At 39.7% G+C, this 17,584-nt stretch overlaps 1 protein-coding gene across 14 annotated transcripts in view; it reads right to left on the bottom strand.

Moving 5' to 3' along the window:
• Nucleotides 1-17,584, bottom strand: part of ATP2B2 (ATPase plasma membrane Ca2+ transporting 2) — a 419,442-nt gene that overhangs the window by 308,676 nt on the left and 93,182 nt on the right. For all 14 annotated transcript variants that reach the window (XM_084531458.1, XM_084531464.1, XM_084531465.1 and 11 more), the window contains exon 2: nucleotides 1,196-1,247. The gene's annotated coding sequence lies outside the window, so the exon portion shown is untranslated. The remainder of the gene's footprint in view (nucleotides 1-1,195; nucleotides 1,248-17,584) is intronic.

The following is a 17,584-nucleotide window of genomic DNA, read 5'->3' as shown; positions in this document are numbered from 1 at the left end:
ACACATAAACCTGCTGGCTGTTCAAGACCCTGCAAGACAAACTATTGCCATCAGTAAGTGTGCTTATTAAGAAGCCAGTGAATACGCTAGGATTACATTTTTATTCAGGAAGAAGCAGTACATCTATGGATGTGATTGGACTGTTAGAAACACCAAGAAAAAGCTAAATGTCTCCAGTGCTTACCTTGACAGTTCAATGAAGCAGATTTTAAATTTGCTGACTTGAATGTAAGTGAATTAGGGAAGAAGATTTAAAGACCATGTCCCTTAAAGCCTGGGCCACACCTCTGGCACTTTAATCCCATCAGCTAGGGAAAACTGTTTACTAACTTCTAGTCTTAGAGGCAGAGGTCACTGATTAGCATAGACCCTTTAGTAGGTAAGAGAACTGATGGGGGTAGGGGTGGAGATGGTACCACATAAGGATTCAAGTTGCTTCCAGTAAAAAGGAAGGGGAAAGTCATAAATTTAAAAACCTACATCAGGAAACCCAGAAATACAGAAGGTATTTTTTATTTAGCAGGTCAGAAAAGAACAGGACATAGTTGGAAACCATTTGATAAAGTGGGGCTTAATTCCAGGAGATGGTTTATTTTCATGTCATATCCATAATAAAAATGGTAATTTGCTAATATTTGGAGGAGAAAGGGAACAGAAGAAATGTATGCCACTTTGGAGGAGCACAGGGGCTTTTTTTGCCTATACAAAATGAGTTTATGAAATATTTTTAACTTAATTATTTTAAGAAGCACTAAAGAGTTGGCAGCCATGGAGAATTGCTTAGCATAGATAAGGCATCTTCAGGCATGGAGCCTGGACAAAACAGGAATTGATGCATCCTAGCCTGGGCCTTTTGTGTTACTCTTCTTGTCATTTGGAGACCAGTCATGAATTGGGGTGCCACTGCAGTATTTTATCTACAAAAATGTCCCTGTGCTGCACTGTCTGAGAGTTCATTTTTGAACAAAACAGTTGAAAATTGCAGGCCCTCATCAGATTCATCGTAGATTTTTAAAACTAATTTTGCACCGGATATTGTGCAAAACTGGAAGTTTGAGACTAGATCTGTACAGCAGATACAGAATAAAGTTGCATTAGTGTGTTTATGATAATCTCAACTGGCAGACTGACAAAATAATGTTTTATCCCCTGGAATTACACTGTGTATAACTTAAAAAGATTAAATAAGGCTTACCATGAACATAGCGCACAGCGTGATGCAGTCTTTGTGCCACAGCATGCAAGCCCTAATAGAAATAAAGAAGAAACAGTTTCAATTTTTGGAAATATAAATTGTGACTGGATGTAATGTCCAGTACATGTAGATGTAATAATAATAATAATAATAATAATACAGTCCAACCATTTAAAAGCATCTGGTTTTATTTAAGTTCAAGTGTTTTTATTGAACGAGTAATAAAATTAACCTCATCTCTTCTCTATTACTCCCCTAATGCATTAACTTGAAAGCTTAAAAAAAAAAATGCAACTCTAACAGATTCTAATAAGTGAAGAGTTAATGTGCCTACTTTAAAAAAAAAAGTAAAAAAATCTTAAATGATATAAGTAAAAGCTATTACATTTGTTACCATTTATAATTATTCAATAGTAGCATTGAGTTCTCTAAGTCTTTAATAGAATGTATAAGCTATGTATTCCTTAGAATTAATTATTTGAAAGGGAAAAAGGTCTAGTAAATAAATATATGTATGAATCAGAGTAAATCAAAGTTTAATCTAGTTACTTTTGGAGGAGATGAAACCGAATATCTCCAAGAATACATCAAGACAAGCATGTAGATATCTCTTTGATTCACAAATTTAACAAGAGGATTTCTATGTTTTCAAGAATCTATTTAAAACCACCTGGACATGATTTGTTAAGTAAACAGAAACATAATAGTACATGTGTTTATATTTGTTAAGACATGACTTGGTAAGCATACCTTTTTACCCCTAGTCAGATAATTATTTCATTAAGCTGTGAGGCTTGTTGAGAGGTGAAAGCAACAACAGCCTTATAAGAGTTTCAAAATACATTCAGTATCTATTTCTTTTCTGAATTTTTAAAGCACTATCCGAACAATACAAAATGATACACGAACTGAATATATATCATGCTATTAACAGCCAAAAGGTGATTACTTGACTGTATTAGTTCCACTGCACATTTGTTCAGGCTGGAAATTAGAAGGAAAATAAAACTTGTTTGAGAGTCAAGGCTAGGTTAGGTAGTTAGGTTTCAACATTAATGGAATTGAAATCTAGCCAACAAAAAGGCTAAAGCACCTGATAGAAGTGCCGTGGAATGCAATCACTATGAGTTATCAAAATATCTTTCTTGCATCTTATACAAAAGGTTGCAATAGCTTCAAGTCAAACAACTTGCTCCACTACCTGGGATACCAGCATCTCTTTGCTGCACTTATTCCAGAGATTTCCCATTATGGAAACACATGAAAATGGCTGAATACGAGAGCTGTATCATTCTGAATTGTGTGCACAATACCAGAGCTAAGCAAAAGCAATCTGTCTTCCCCATAAACCAGCAATGCAGCCCAAACATCAGATACCATTACAGACTATTTGCAGATAGCTCCATGAATCAAGCTAACTGCAAAGGAGGGAGACATATTAGGGAAAATATTTAAATGTAATAACTTTAAAGTATAGCAAGTCTAAACAACTTTAGCAGCAGAGATGATAATGACGTAAATTAAATGAGTAAGAAGAGAGAATCCCAGCTCAGGACTCAAAGCAACACAGATGCGGTCACTATAGTGATAGGAATACTTAGCTCTGTTTTGCCTACCCTACACAGTTCTCAGTGCTTACAATTTGAGGCTCAGGTCAAAAAAAAAAAAAAAAATGTATTTCTGCCTACAGTACAGGTGTGTCATTAATCCTCCTGCCTCCATTTGACTCACCAGTAAAGTACTTCCACTTCTGTGAGACTGGCTTTGAGGATAAATTCAGAAGATAAAAGAACAGTGCTCAAACACTAGAGGGATAAATTCAAACGTCTAATCAGTGTTCTCAACATGATTTCTCTGACTTTGTCAAAACAGCATTCTCAGATTGGAAAATATGACAAAACCATAGTCCATGCTATAAATCCCAGAGTAATTAATTTTAGATTTAAAATGCATTGTTACTTTCATCAGGTATTACTTAAGGTGCCACCTGATGAATATTCCCTTACGCTTTTATGTGGCATTCCCAAAGTTTTGAAAAACTGTAGTTGTTAAAGGTCATGCAGATTGCTGTAAAATTCCTCATAAAGGAGTTTGCTCTAAGAAAGCCAGTCACTCAAGAAAAAAAAAAAGTTTCTAGAAAATTTATTGTTAAATAAAATCCTTTGTGCTTCATTTGTTTCCCTAAATTGCTTAAACCAGTGCTGAAGCAGCATTTTTGAATGCTTGCAATCATTCTTTTTCTACACTTGGCTGAAAAAAATAATAACCATACAGAAACTGATAATCAAATATCTCGATATAGTAAGAAAATTTTATTGATTTTAAGAACACTTTTGATGAGAGAAAGGTTTTATCTTCCCTAGTCAAACTGAAGAGTGAACTATAAAGAAATTGATGTGACTTCCAATTTATTCACCATCCTAAAACTTTGGAGGAGCCACAAAACATAAAGCTGAGGTGACAATGGCTTCATCAGCAAACCTGTTTCTTATGAGAAAGAGAACAGATTCTGCTTGTATAATGACACAAGTGGGAAAAAAAAAGTATGTATAAGAGTATGTATTAAATCATTCTTCTAAAAGGGAAAAGATTTTGTCCCTACTTCATTCTGCTGTGGGAAGCTCACTCATTGCCGGATGCCTTGAAGAGATGTAAATTTCTATTTATTTTTATAGTCCCTTCCCTCTCTATTTTGGGCAGTTTGGCAGTTGTACAGCCTAAGTCATAGGTGATCCGATTAGCCTGTTAAGATGACTTTCTGCTAAGGAACATCAACTTGGGCCAAATTGACCCAATACTGCTCTTCGCAAATGATGCAAAAGCAGAATTACAGTGGCTTCAAATTTAACAAACTACTCTGAGGAAGAGTAGAGATAGTAGAGATTGGTTGTCAGGCTCAGAGACGTTTCAGTTTCCATTTATTGACGCCAAGTGAAACCTGTAAAATACGTCCCGGTGCCTTTGTAGGAGATGCAGCACATCTGCTGCACTTCCTCGTTCATTCGCTGTACCGCACCCAGCCTGACCCTCATCTCTCATCACTACTCATCTCATCACTATTCTACTATGCTGCCTTTTTTTTTTTTTGACTAAAGACTTTTTCTTTGACGTATGACTTTTTTATTAGTATTTTTTAAACATTGATGAATGCTCAGACACACAGCCTGCAACTATTTTTTTCTCTTAAGCTCCTTTATAATGCTGCAGTTAAACACATTCTTGAACTCAATCTTGGAGATCATTTTGTGCAGCTTAGATTGCACGCATTTAGTCAGTATCCTATGGCAATTTATGAACAACACTCCATAGGTTTATTTTTAGTAAGTGTACCTCATTCACACATTTTGTAGTGCTGCATGGGGATCACTGATCTTTATGCATGACTGCAGTGATAAGATCTGGCAACATTCTTTAATAACTGTTTAAACTGCTCTCGTCGTGTGCTTCAAGCAACATACAATTATTCCAACACCTAAAAAGAGCTCTTTCCACTTGCAGTATTTTCCGCTACTCAATATGTGCACTCTTGCCACCTGATAGCTAAGATTTTCCATTATTTCCTTTATTTGATTGACTCCTTTACAGCCAGTGGACAAAGTACACACATATAGTTCATGTGAGATAGCTTAAATGGTAATCACAGAGTCTACACAATGAGAAATTCTTATTTTAAATCCATGAAGACGAGGCTAAAATATACACATATATAGTCCATCACTAAATATTTACCTAAATGTAGAGAATAATAATGGTAAAGATAAAAATTGTAACAAAATTAGATAAATTACATCAGTATTTGGCACGATACTGTACACAGCCAAAATTTATACTGTAGCTTGGGTCAGAGTTGCCTTGTATTTTCAATTTACAAGTTCCAGTAAGTTACATTCACTGCAGCATCACTGAATTTCTTTCCACTTTTCTCTGAATTGTCTAGATGTTGCTGCTACAGAGTAAGTAAAAGCATCTCTTAAGATAAACAAAGGACGTTGAAATTATTGAAGTTATCATGAATGCAAATTTTGTACCAACAAAAATAATTCAATTTCATTAATTTAAAAGAATGCTGAGCTTTCGGTGGAGCAGGGATAACTAAACCAGTTGGCTATGTTAGGACTGCCTCTGGGAGGGAAGACCTGCAGTGCTTTTGTCCCATGAGGTGGAACAGACCACAAGCGCACTCTGCTTGGCACTCCTCTCCTAAGTCAGAGTTTATTAATATCTGGACATTAAATTTATGAAGCTCTAGACCAGGTGAATGATAAAACCTTTCTAAAGTGGATGCTCTAACATCTAAAGGCCAAGGGCTAGGGCATTAGTAAGAATTTCAACACCATGTATCTGCAATTCAAGCTGGTAGAGAAATGAAATCACATCTGGAAGGCTGAGAAGGCAACAGGAAAGGCAATCCCCACTGATACTGTGAAAGGAGATTATCATGGGGAGAGGGTAGATTGCCTTTTTTTTTTTTTTTTTTCCCTAATGAAACGGTTTTCGCCCCTGCCCACCCACCCAGTGGCACAGGCCTCTACTACATTTTCAGTTTTTTTCCATCTCCCATAAATGTAGTATTACTCCAAGTTTAGCTTACAATGTGAAATGCATCTCATCTTTCTCCAGGATTTGAGTGTAAGTAATTATAGCATTGCAAAACAAAACTGACAGCCTATGTGTTAGCTCAATATGTCAAAAAGACAGGCAGCGAAGCCTCTCCATGGCTGCGGTACATCTACTGTCATCTCTCATCAGGTGACACACTGAAAAAGCAGCAAGTGCCGGGTTTCCAGGTTGAATTATATGAATCAAGGAGATTGTTCTAAAGAGGTTGCTCATCTCAGAAAAGATCTAGCAAGAAGTGGGAGCTTGAAACATTGCCCCAAAGCAGTAAAACACTTTCAAACACTTTCAGACTCCCAAACCTGGTGCTTTCCATGGAGAAGGTGGCGGACACTAAAATCAAAGTGAAATTCTAAGCACTTTGAGTCACTCTTGAAGCTAAGAAGAGGGTTTTAGGCACCAAAGAGATAACACTGCTGCTCCAATGGGTTGTGAAAGTTATAGATGCATTACTTAAAATAATCCAAATCATTTTACCTGGAGAGCTGAGGTCACTGATGCCCTCACAGTTGCTTTAATTTCATTAGTGGCCTAAAACTGTTGGGAATGAGATGACAGCAGAACTGATCATAAAAGTTTTACTGTATGCCAAAACCACATCTGGAATTGATTATGCCTCAAGCAAAACAGAAGAGTTAATCTATATTATCTATTTTGTTCAGAGGCCATCTATTATAGATTTAAAACAGGGAAAAAAAAAACTGTAAGAGTTTTATTTGTGTGTTGTTTTGTTACCCTGAAGTATTCAGATTATAAATTATTTTTAAAAATCTTAAATACATGTGCTAGAATTACAAGTGCTAGAATCAAAGCTAGAATCAAAGGATTTGTAGCAGAACTGAAACTCAAAAACTCAATGAAAATAAAACAACTATGATAAATTCTGTGCAAGCTCCTTCGCTGTTCATATTTACCTCATATGTTGGAGTTATTACTAATTCCTTTAATAAATGTGGCTGATTCTAGAATATTACCTGGACTATAAGAGTCAGCAGATAAGAACAACAGCTATGTGAGATTATAGAGCTTTACAGCTGTGTTAAGCATAGACACTGGATTTCTTTCTCTCAGATCAGTCTGGTGATCCAAGAAAGTTTCTAGACACTTTGAGGTCTTACAAAAAAAAAAAAAAAAAAAAGTAAAAACTTGCTAAAAAAAAAAAAAAAAAAGATTGTCACCTCCTCCTATGGAAAAAAAAAAAATGTAATTTGGGTTTGAAAAAATATTTTTATTAGAAAAATCACATTTTCTTCTTTCTGAAAGCCCTAGTCAAGAACAGACCAAAACACTGCTTTTCAGGCACCCAAGCTACAAGTGGCACAATTCCTAAGCACGTGAGACTTCTGTGCCACACGTTGGGCTGGCGCTTGGCCCACGAGCAGCGCCACTGGCAGTTGCCACCCAGCTTCCTGTGTGTACCAAAGGGATCCGGATCCAAAGGGACCAGGGGAAGGATCCCCACACCGCTAGCTGCTGCCATCTACCTCTGCTGTCAGGCAGCATTACAATCTGACAGCACGGCCAGTCTCGCACCCCATGGCTCTTCATGCTAAATGAAGCCTGCCATCAGCTACATGCCAAAAGGAGGGGATAAAATGTAAGTATTTGGGGGGAAGAAACTACCTGACCACAGTCTCCTCTAGTCATGAGTAAGACACACATACGTACTTGCAGCAGACAAAAAAATCCACACAAAGCACAGGCACATCCACCTGTTGTGCTCAGCAGCCACGCCGTGCAGCAGCACTGCCTCCGAGCTCCCTGCACAATTGCAGAAGCTGTCAACAGGGGATAAGCAAAAACAAAGCAAGCAACCTGATTTAGCAGAGGACAAGTTGTTCACTTGTCTACAAATAACAGCTTTAATGAACACAGTTGCTCAGGTATTTTCTTTTAGGGAGGATTTTGAAAAATAAAATCAGCTGTGGGAGAGAGGAGCAGCTATGAGCAGCTCCATTATCCCCACCGCTAGAGATAGGCTTCTTGTTTCACCTCTTTCATAACTTCTTTTTAACACCTTTCTACAGAACAGAAGCATCGTGATGAAGTCCAAACAGGCTTTCAACTGTAGCCATAATTATAGAGTATCCTCCATCTTCACTGTTCGTACAACTTGCCATCAATACTTTTGAGCTTTACTTCCCGATGTAACGAACTGCTCTCCTTACATGTAACTACTTCCTTTTCTTTCCACTTTCTTAAGATAGGTCAGTGTACAACAAGAAGATTTAAAGCCATCTAACAAAGCTGGATAGAAAGCTCTGCAGCAGCTCTGGGAACCTCGAATTCTCTTCTGTCATTTTCTTAAAAGAAAAAGGAAATCCACAGAAGTGGTCTAGGAGTCATTGAAATTTCTATTGGGTGGGTATATATACATTTTAATTTATTCATAAATAAATACATATTTTAAAAAAATCTGCTCGGCTATAGTGGATTTAACAGTGTTATTACATAACTACTTCAACAGCTTCCCCCATCGTGTACTTTTCTCATCATGTAAATTTTTTGAAGTTATTTCTAAGGCAATAACTCGATATCAAAAGTTTAATTTCAGAGTGTGACAGATGACAAATCTTCTTCCTATTTAAATGCTCCCCCCATAGTGCTATTCTAGTCTGTGCAGAATATAAATGACCAACTGGGAAAAAAGAAAAAAAAAAAAAAAAAGCGAATTATGAAGTATTTTCATAGTCATCTAGTGAAAAACATTTTTCAAGGTTTTTCATTAAAATTTTGTCCAGATCCCACATTTAAGATAGAATTAACACAAGGGGAAAAGGAGTTCCCTGCTCCAAATGCTGCTGACAAAAGGACACTGCCTCCAGAGCTCTGAAGATTTGCTTAGCAGTGTGGCACACTCTTGTCCCCTCCTAAGGGGAACAGTAGCTAGTTAGAATATGTACTAACTACATTTATGCAAACACATTTCTGATACTGCAACAAAGGAATGCTGCCAGTCTGCTACCCTGAAAGCAAGGAGTCAGTTCTGCAGCTCTGTTAGTACCAAGGACTGCAATAAGTTAACACAGCAGTTCAGTGTGTGCTGCAGCACTGAACTTGGGCACATTACAAAGGCCCACAGTACCGCAAAGCCTCCATGTAAAAGAGATGAATTAACCTTAATATAAAACCCACCAAACCATCTGGGAAGACGGTTAACCTTTTTAGCAATGCAAGGAAGAGAGGTTTCAGCTACTGCTCTGCTTGCTGTTGGAACAGATGCTCACAAGGACATCTGGGATCCTGCCTGCATCATAGGAAGACAGGCTATGCTATTAGTGAATGTTCAGCATGCTGCTACTGTTTTAAATTTTAAAGGAAAAACAAGATATTTGTTTTCTTGTGCTTCCTTCCTTCTGCTGTCTCCCTACGCCCCCTCCCCAAATATCACTAGGGAAGACGTTCAGCTGAGGTGCAAAATAGCTCAAGCTGTGCATACACTTTAGGTCAGCCCTCTACAGTAAAAGGACGGTGATTCTGTTTTCATTTAACTTGCCGCCTGGTGGAGAATCCATCCTGAAGTACAGAGGTCTGACATCCATAGTCAAGGCCTGCCAAGGTATAACCTGCAGCTTAACTAACATCTCGCAGGGAAGAGCTATCTAACGCTGATACCGCAGCAGTTTGCTAGAAAGGCAGATCCTGACGAGAGGCACCTTGCCCTTAATTTAGAAAGCTAGAAGCACCGCCACCAGCTGACACGATGCTTTAAGCACCTGCTTTGTATGTTACTGCCATGCCTGAGGGCTGGGTGCCAGCACCCTCCGCAGGGCACAGTGCAGCACTAGGGCAAGGCCCTGTACTCACGTGCTGCTGCTTCAGAGCAATTCAGACTCAGTAACAAAATCGTATAATTTCTTGTCCAGGACATAGCTCAGCTACCTCTACTTTGCACCCCACCCACGCTGTAGGCATAGTGGGGGATTTTCATGGCACAATCATTCATCAAATTCGGATGCCTGCCCAGACTGCAAGCTCAGGATCGCTGGGGGACTGATTGAAGTCCCACAAAGCAAGGTGAACCTCCATTAGGTGTATGCAAAAATTCTGTGTTAGAGAAGGGATTTATTTCTCCCTATTCACCCAACTCCAGTTATACTGCTTTTCTAACCACCTTTTACGTGCAAAGTAATTTGTTATTTTCCCCATAAGGGTCTTTCAAAGCAACAGAAAAATACAGTTCCAATATTTCCAAGATGTTCATGCAAAGACACCTTTCAGCATTTTTCCTGAACTAAGTTCAAAGTACTTGTCACAACTGTTTTTTTCCATCACTAGTAGTAAGCATATGCGTAATTACTCATTACAAGTTAATGTTAACTACATGCACTACAAGTTGCAGAAGTATATTAAAAAGAGATTAAAAAATGAAAAAGGCTGCCAGAGGAGTTGCACCAACTCCATTTTTGTCCAGGTGTCGTGAAGCACTGAACATAATAGACAGCTGATGTATTAAAACTCTTTCAAAATTTGAAGGATGGAGAAAAAACCTACAGACATATCCCAGTTCCACCACAGTGCCCTGCACGTTATGCATTCTGCTGGCTGAATGTACACCATCTTCCTATTCCGTGTTAAAAAGCTAAGCTAACAATCATCATACACAAACACAGCTACAGCACAGCTCTCCATCATGTCTTGGTTGACTTTGAACCCTCTAAGGTAAGGAGAAAAAAACATCTCCCCCTCTGCAAAGGGCATAAGCATTGCTCCTGCAGCACAGTCAGTCGAATTCTGGTGGGAAGTTTGACAAGTAGATACACATTTATAGAGAAAGCAAACAAGTATTTTGGGCAAAGCCTATAAAGAAGAGAAAAAGAACTGTCGAGCTGCCTTTAACAATCCCAATCAGACCATCCCTGGAGGTATTACAATTTAACCACCTCCCGTAACACAGCATGTTTAGTGTTGGTTTTCTATTATTAAAAAAAAAAAAAAAAAGATTTCCAGAGTTTTCTTGACACAGACCAGAAAAACACTGCAGATGAAAGGAAATAAGCTGGATGAATCATCTCTATCCTCAACCAGAAGCAAAGTACTTAGATGTCATAATCTTTTCCTTTCCTTCTTTTTTCTGCTTTGATGTCACCAGCAAAAAAATATATCGGTCAGGGCAGACTGAAAACTGCCTAATGAAGGTCCAAAGCAGCATCAGGGGGATTATTCTCAAGTTAATTCTGGTCAAATTTAAGGCAGCAATTCTTACAAAGCACAGGACTGTAATCCTGATGAGGTATTATTTTCTGCCGCAGGAAGCCCCAAAAATTTGGGGATTGGATATTTCTGATTACTTCCTCTGACCTTGTAACTTGTGAAGCTTCTTCACAGATACAGTTCTCTCAATAACAATAACAAACAAGGTGATCTGGAAGTATGCAAACTAATGATGGGACCATAATGACATTCTGCAAATGTTGTACGTCCTTATACTGAAACGTTATGCATGGTAAGAAGCGTCTGACACAGATTCCCCTGTAGACATAAGAAAATCTGATAGTTAGGGGTGGGCAGGGTGGGAGGTGGTTTTTGTTGTTTGTTTTTAATGCAATACATTATGTACCTTGCCTGTTTATTAATGCCCATAACTCAATAGCAGAAATCAATTAAAATTGTCTCTGATTCCCTAAAATAAAGAAATTACTTTCATAGCACATCTAGAAGTGGTTCGAGATGAATTCTTTTGATTTGAGAGCAGACAACAGGCCATTCTATCACTTAAAACGTATCACTGAGATACCAGTGAGCATTTCGCTTGTGGTTGCTCATCCACTTAATTTCCTTAACTATTCTCTTTGCAGCCTGTAGCTTCCAAGAGCTGCTCAGAGGAACACTGTTTTGGTGTCAGTATGTTAAGGTGCTCAGGACTACTCCTTGCAAGCTCTTCATAGAAGAACTCACTGGAGCACAACACCAAATGCTCTTTTTGAAAACCAAGCAATTATGACTTCTCTCCTAGTCAAGGCAAAACAGCAGTCTTTCAGCGAAGCAGGAAAGAAAAGCGGTAACTATTTTAAAACATCTCTTAGCTCTTCAAGATCTCTCCTGCATTGCTCCCCCACACGCTACTGTCACAAAACAGCACCACCACCAGCTATTCAGCCTCCTGCAGGAAGCCACCCCCATGCAGAACCTGAATATTTCTGCCTTCACAAGCTGGCTTCCCTGGCCACGCCCCACTGCACCACCACGCCTTGCCCTACAGCACCACTGCACTGCCAGGATCTCTCCCTGGGGACTCAGCAGCCACGACACTAAGCACATCACAGACAACCACACTGCTTCCAGTCCTCATCTGTAGGATCCAGGAGCAGAGCAGGCTTTCGTAAAGCCTCCTGTTCCACCTCCTGTCTGCCCTGCCCTCAAATCACATCAGGGTTGCATCAGGCATGCTCCCTGCAGGCTCAGAGGCACCAAAACCAGGCTGGCTGCACTGCTGCCCCGCAGCTGCAGCAACATTTCTTGGCAGGATTCAGGAAGAATATGCAAATAGAAAATGGTCTGCTACAAGTTCCTCCCTTGTAAGGACAGCCAAACAGAGGCAAAACCAAGTGCATTCCCCTGGGCAGCAGCATAAAGGATGGTGAGGCTCCTTTCTCAGCAATCACCTCCATGAAGATACCCACAAGTCAGCACCATTTTCACAACTATTAGAATAAATTTCAGCTGCAATTTTCTGTGACAAGGAGTTTTGCTAACATCCATAACATCCATTCTAGGTTTAGAAAAGATCCTTCATCACAGATTACAGATTTTTGTTTTTACTGTGTCTCAGTGCAAGGAAACACCAGAACATCTGGTTTCAATGAATTGATTGATCAAGGTCATTTCTAAATATGTGAGCAAATATAGAAAATACTCAGACTGTTTTAATAGTTATAACATTGCACTATATTGATTACCCATTTTTGTCATGGTGTACACTCTGATAAGAGAAAATGCAATGCAGATCCACAAGAAAACAAATTGCTGCCATCATCTAAAGGAGGCATAACATGGTTTCAGTTGTACAGGAGCTTAGACACATTAAATGCAAATACATGCAAAAATAATATTCATAAAATGTTTTGGAGCCATTAAACAATTTTTGTAAAAATGCATCATTTACAGAGTAAATGGAAGTGATGTATTAAATTGTTGTGAGATTTTGACCCTTAGGAGGTGATCAACATCCCTGGTGGTTTCAGCACGCACAGCTGAGGCCAATCGCATAAGAATCTTAAAAAGTCCTGTACAGAATTCTAGGATGTTTACCACCAATCAGTGGTGATTAGATCATGAAAATGCATCAAAATTATGTAAATTCCAAGTGATGCCAAATATTTAACTTTACACGAGCACCCACACACCAAACTAATGAAGCTGGAAGGCAATCTAAATGATGATTACTATTACTTTCAAGAAGGAGAAGTGAGCCAACAAACAGAAGTTGGCAAAACATTAGTGTTATTTTCAGGAATTGTTTGCAAAGGTATACATGTACCGGGCTTTTAGCAAGTCAAAAACTGTAATTCCAACACAGTTGTCTACAAAACAGGCCAGAACCAAGCAATACCGTTCAGATGGTGGTATTACCCACTACTTATAGGTACCAGCCTAATTAGCCCAGTTTTCCCCAAATGGATCCATTCAAACCGACCAAAGCCTTTGCCCATCACTGTCACCATTTACTTGGTTAATGAGCCCCAAAAAAGCAGCTCTGCTCTTTCTCTCTCTCTTATTCTAGGTACTTCTCGTATAAATAGGTAAGCAAGGTAAGCAATGGGATTTGCAATCCAGTTTTATTTACTGCCTGAACTAACAGATTCTTCAGACATCTATAAACAGCATCACAAAAGCCTCTTCCCCAGCTTTTAACAGATTTAAAACTAAAAAGCTGTTTTTCCAGCAACAAATAGCTTTAATATCACTGGAAACTACAACTGAAAAACATTATAAAGCTTTGTTTTACTCCCACTGAAAGACAACACCTCTTACTTTGTAAATATTTGGAAAAAAATATTTGATCCACAGCGTGTGCACACAAACACCTCTTCCCAGACTACCAAAGAACCAGAAACAACACCATATGTTTCATGGGATAATATGCTCCTTTGGCATCTGTAAATGTTTTCGATGAATACAATTTAATATGAACTAAAAGAAATTGAATTATATTGTCTGAAATAAGCTGGTATGATTAACCCAGACTGTATCACAATGACGGGCTGGGACATCCACTGAATTGTACCTCATATAGGAAGATAATTCATTCATCTTTAGTGAGAGAAATAAACAAGCTCCTTTTACACAGTTCACTATCGAGAATAACCCCCACTTCTCCTTTGCCCTAAAGGTTCCACTTTCTAGTGTTCCTTTGACTTTTCTACAACTCTATTGCAAGTTACACCTGCTAACTGGAAACCCCACATTCACACACTTGGCTACAACCAGTTCTGCAGCATGATGTTGATGAATTTTACTTCCATAGACAGACTAAACAAAATAATATTCACAAGCCGTGATTTTCCCTCAGCCACAAGAAAAAATATAAATTTTTAAAAGGGTGGGGGAAATTTAAGGTTTGGCAGTTGGATCACACAACGTGTGCTCTTCCTGTTGTCCTTCAGCAGCTGAGGCAGGGCAGCAGCTTTTGCCTGTGTTTCTTTTTATTTTTCACACCTCTCTCCTGTTACTGTCCATTTTTCTTAGGAACAAAAAAGACTTCAACAACAGCTGGTCTTCAGCACAAGTTTTTAATCTTAAAAAATAAAAAGCATTTTCAAACAAAAGGGAAAAAATTACTTAACAGCTTGATTTATCTGTGTTTGTTTCTGAGGTTTATAGATCTATTTTAAACAGAAACAAAGCACAAAATTACTCAAGTTGTTTAAAGGAAAACCAAACATACAAATCATCCTGGCAAACATATCACATTTTAAATCTTAGCAGACTTTTATAATTACATTTTCTCTCCACAATAAACATTTACATCCAAACAGTATCCCCTGCATTCTGCTAAGTGCCAAAGACTCAGAGAAACACATTCCCCCAAATATTTCTTACATTATGTTTACTATTCAATATGTTTGCAGTGTTACCTGTGGCACAAAAAAATACATACTTTTAGAAAAATGACAACTTTATTTCCAGCATTTAAGTCATAAAGCTTTCCCTCCGCAGTGGGCTGACCGAATCCATTTGGCCATTACACTCAAAAGATTAATATAAGGTAGAGTTAGATTGCTTTGCTACTGAGCTCAGGTATCCAGGAACACCTTCAGCACAAGTTCATGAAGTCGAGGTGTTAACAAGGGCCCAGGCATTCTGACATAAGAACACACATGGTCTTTCCACAGGCCAGAACAGCAAACAGTTTCCCAGAGTCCTATGTAACTTGACAACTGAGGATAAGAAAAGGCTGAGGTTCTTAATGCCTTGTTTGCATCTGCCTTTACTAGCCAGACCGCTTATCCTCAGGGTACTCAGCGTCCTGAGCTGGAAGTCTGGGACAGGCAGCAGAAGAACTCCCCCACAGTTCAGGTGGAAACAGAGACCTGATGCTCCACCTGGGCTGTCACAAGTCCATAGCGCCAGATGGGATCCACCCAAGGGTGCTGAGGGAACTGGCGGATGTGAATGCTGGGCCACTTTCTATCATCTATCAGCAGTCATGCTCATCTGGAGAGATCCTGGATGACTGGAGACTTGCTAATGTGACACCCATCTATCAGAAGGACAGTAAGGAGGACCCGGGGAACTACAGGCCTGTCAGCCTGGCCTCAGTGCCAGGAAAGCTGATAGAACTGGTCATCTGAATGCAATCACACAGTATATGTGGGACAACCAGGGGATCAGGCCCAGTCACCATATGTTCATGAAAGGCAAGACCTGCCTGACCAACCTCATCTCCTACTGTGACCAGATGACCCGCTTGGTGGATGAGGGAAAGACTCTTGACATAGTCTACCTAGACTTCAGCAAGGCTTTAGACGTGGTCTCCCCCAACATTCTCCCAGAGAAGCTGGCAGCCCATGGCTTCGACAGGTACACTCAGTGCTGGGTTAAAAACCGGCTGCATAGCTGGGCCCAGAGAGTGATGGTGAACAGAGTGAAAACCAGCTGGTTACCAGTCACCAGTGGTGTTCCCCAGGGGTTGGTGTTGGGGCCCATCCTCTTTAATATCTTTATTGATGACTTGGATGAGGGAATTGAGTGCACCCTCAACAAGTTCACAGACAACACCAAACTGGGGGGAAGTGTCTATCTGCCAGAGGGTGGGAAGGCCCCGCAGAGGGACCTGGGCAGGATGGGTCAATGGGCAGAGGCCAACGGGATGAGGTTCAACACAGCCAAGTGCTGGGTCCTGTATTTTGGCCACAACAACCCCATGCGGTGCTACAGGCTTGGGGCAGGGTGGCTGGAAAGCTGTGCAGAGGAAAAGGCTCTGGGGTGCTGGTTGATGCTCACTTGAACATGAGCCAGCAGTGTGCCCAGGTGGCCAAGAAGGCCAATGGCATCCTGGCTTGTATCACAAATAGTGTGGCCAGCAGGAGCAAGGAGGTGATCATGCCCCTGTACTTTGCTCTGGTGAGGCCACACCTCAAGTGCTGTGTTCAGCTTTGGGCCCCTCACTACAAGAAGGACATCGAGGCCCTGGAGCATGTCCAGAGAAGGGCTACGAAGCTGGTGAGGGACCTGGAACACAAGTCCTGTGAGGAGCAGCTGAGGGCACTGGGGGTGTTTAGTCTGGAGAAGAGGAGGCTCAGGGGAGACCTTACTGCTCTCTGCAACTACCTGAAAGAAAGCCATGGGAAGCTGGGGGTCAGCCTCTTCTCACAGTAACTAGCAGTAGGACTAGAGGGAATGGCCTGCAGTAGCACTAGAGGAGGTTCAGGTTCGAAATTAGGAGACATTTCTTCTCAGAAAGAATAGTCAGGCACTGGGACAGGTTGCCCAGGGCAGTGGTGGAGTCACCTGGGGATGTTTAAGGAGAGATTGGACGTGGTGCTTTTGGACACGGTTTAGTGGGTGACAGTGGTAGTAGGGGGATGATTGGACCAGATGATCTTGGAGGTCTTTTCCAAACTTAATGAGTCTATGATCTCTCATGTCTTAAAGCCCTTACTTCGCATTATATATCCAATTTAGAAACTACTTAAATTTTTCTATACTCTCATTTCATCTACTTACATATGTGTCTAAATAGTAGGTATTTTCTCCTATTACAAAGTATTTATAATTTTTTTTTTCTTCTTAAAAGGCCAAATCACTCCTTCAGATTCCAGGTGTCCACTTCAGTCAGCTCAAAACAGACAATTTTTGGAGGAGCAGTAGAAAAGAGAGTTGTTTTGTATTCTAAGTCTATTTTCACTTACATCACTGACTATCTTAAAATAGTAACCAGCTTTAAAGTAGCCTTTGGTCTCCACCATTTCATTTACTTGCCTTTATTCCCTATAAACTACAAAATTGAAAAGCTTTCAGGGATTTTCAGAAGGAGCCATACACATTGGCACCAATTGGAAGAATATACATTTTATTGTAATATCCTATAATCAGGAGAATCAGGAGTAATGTGTGAAACAGACATTCCTTTATAGGACAAAAAAAAAAAAAAAAAAATCCTGCTCACCATCTTTTTTTTCTTTACACAAAATCAATCCATTGTATTCACACCTAATTTGTGCAACATATAGGTTCAGAGACTTCTCTGTAGTACGTGAAGATGCATTTCCTCTTTCATTACTATCTGTTACATTTTTTAAAATAAATATAAAGGTAGCAACACCATGT

Source organism: Aythya ferina (genome assembly GCF_964211825.1).
Source record: "Aythya ferina genome assembly, chromosome: 10".
In the NCBI taxonomy this organism is placed as follows: Eukaryota; Metazoa; Chordata; class Aves; order Anseriformes; family Anatidae; genus Aythya; species Aythya ferina.
The sequence above is the reverse complement of the archived record's forward strand: the minus strand, read 5'-3'. Positions and strand labels throughout refer to the sequence as shown.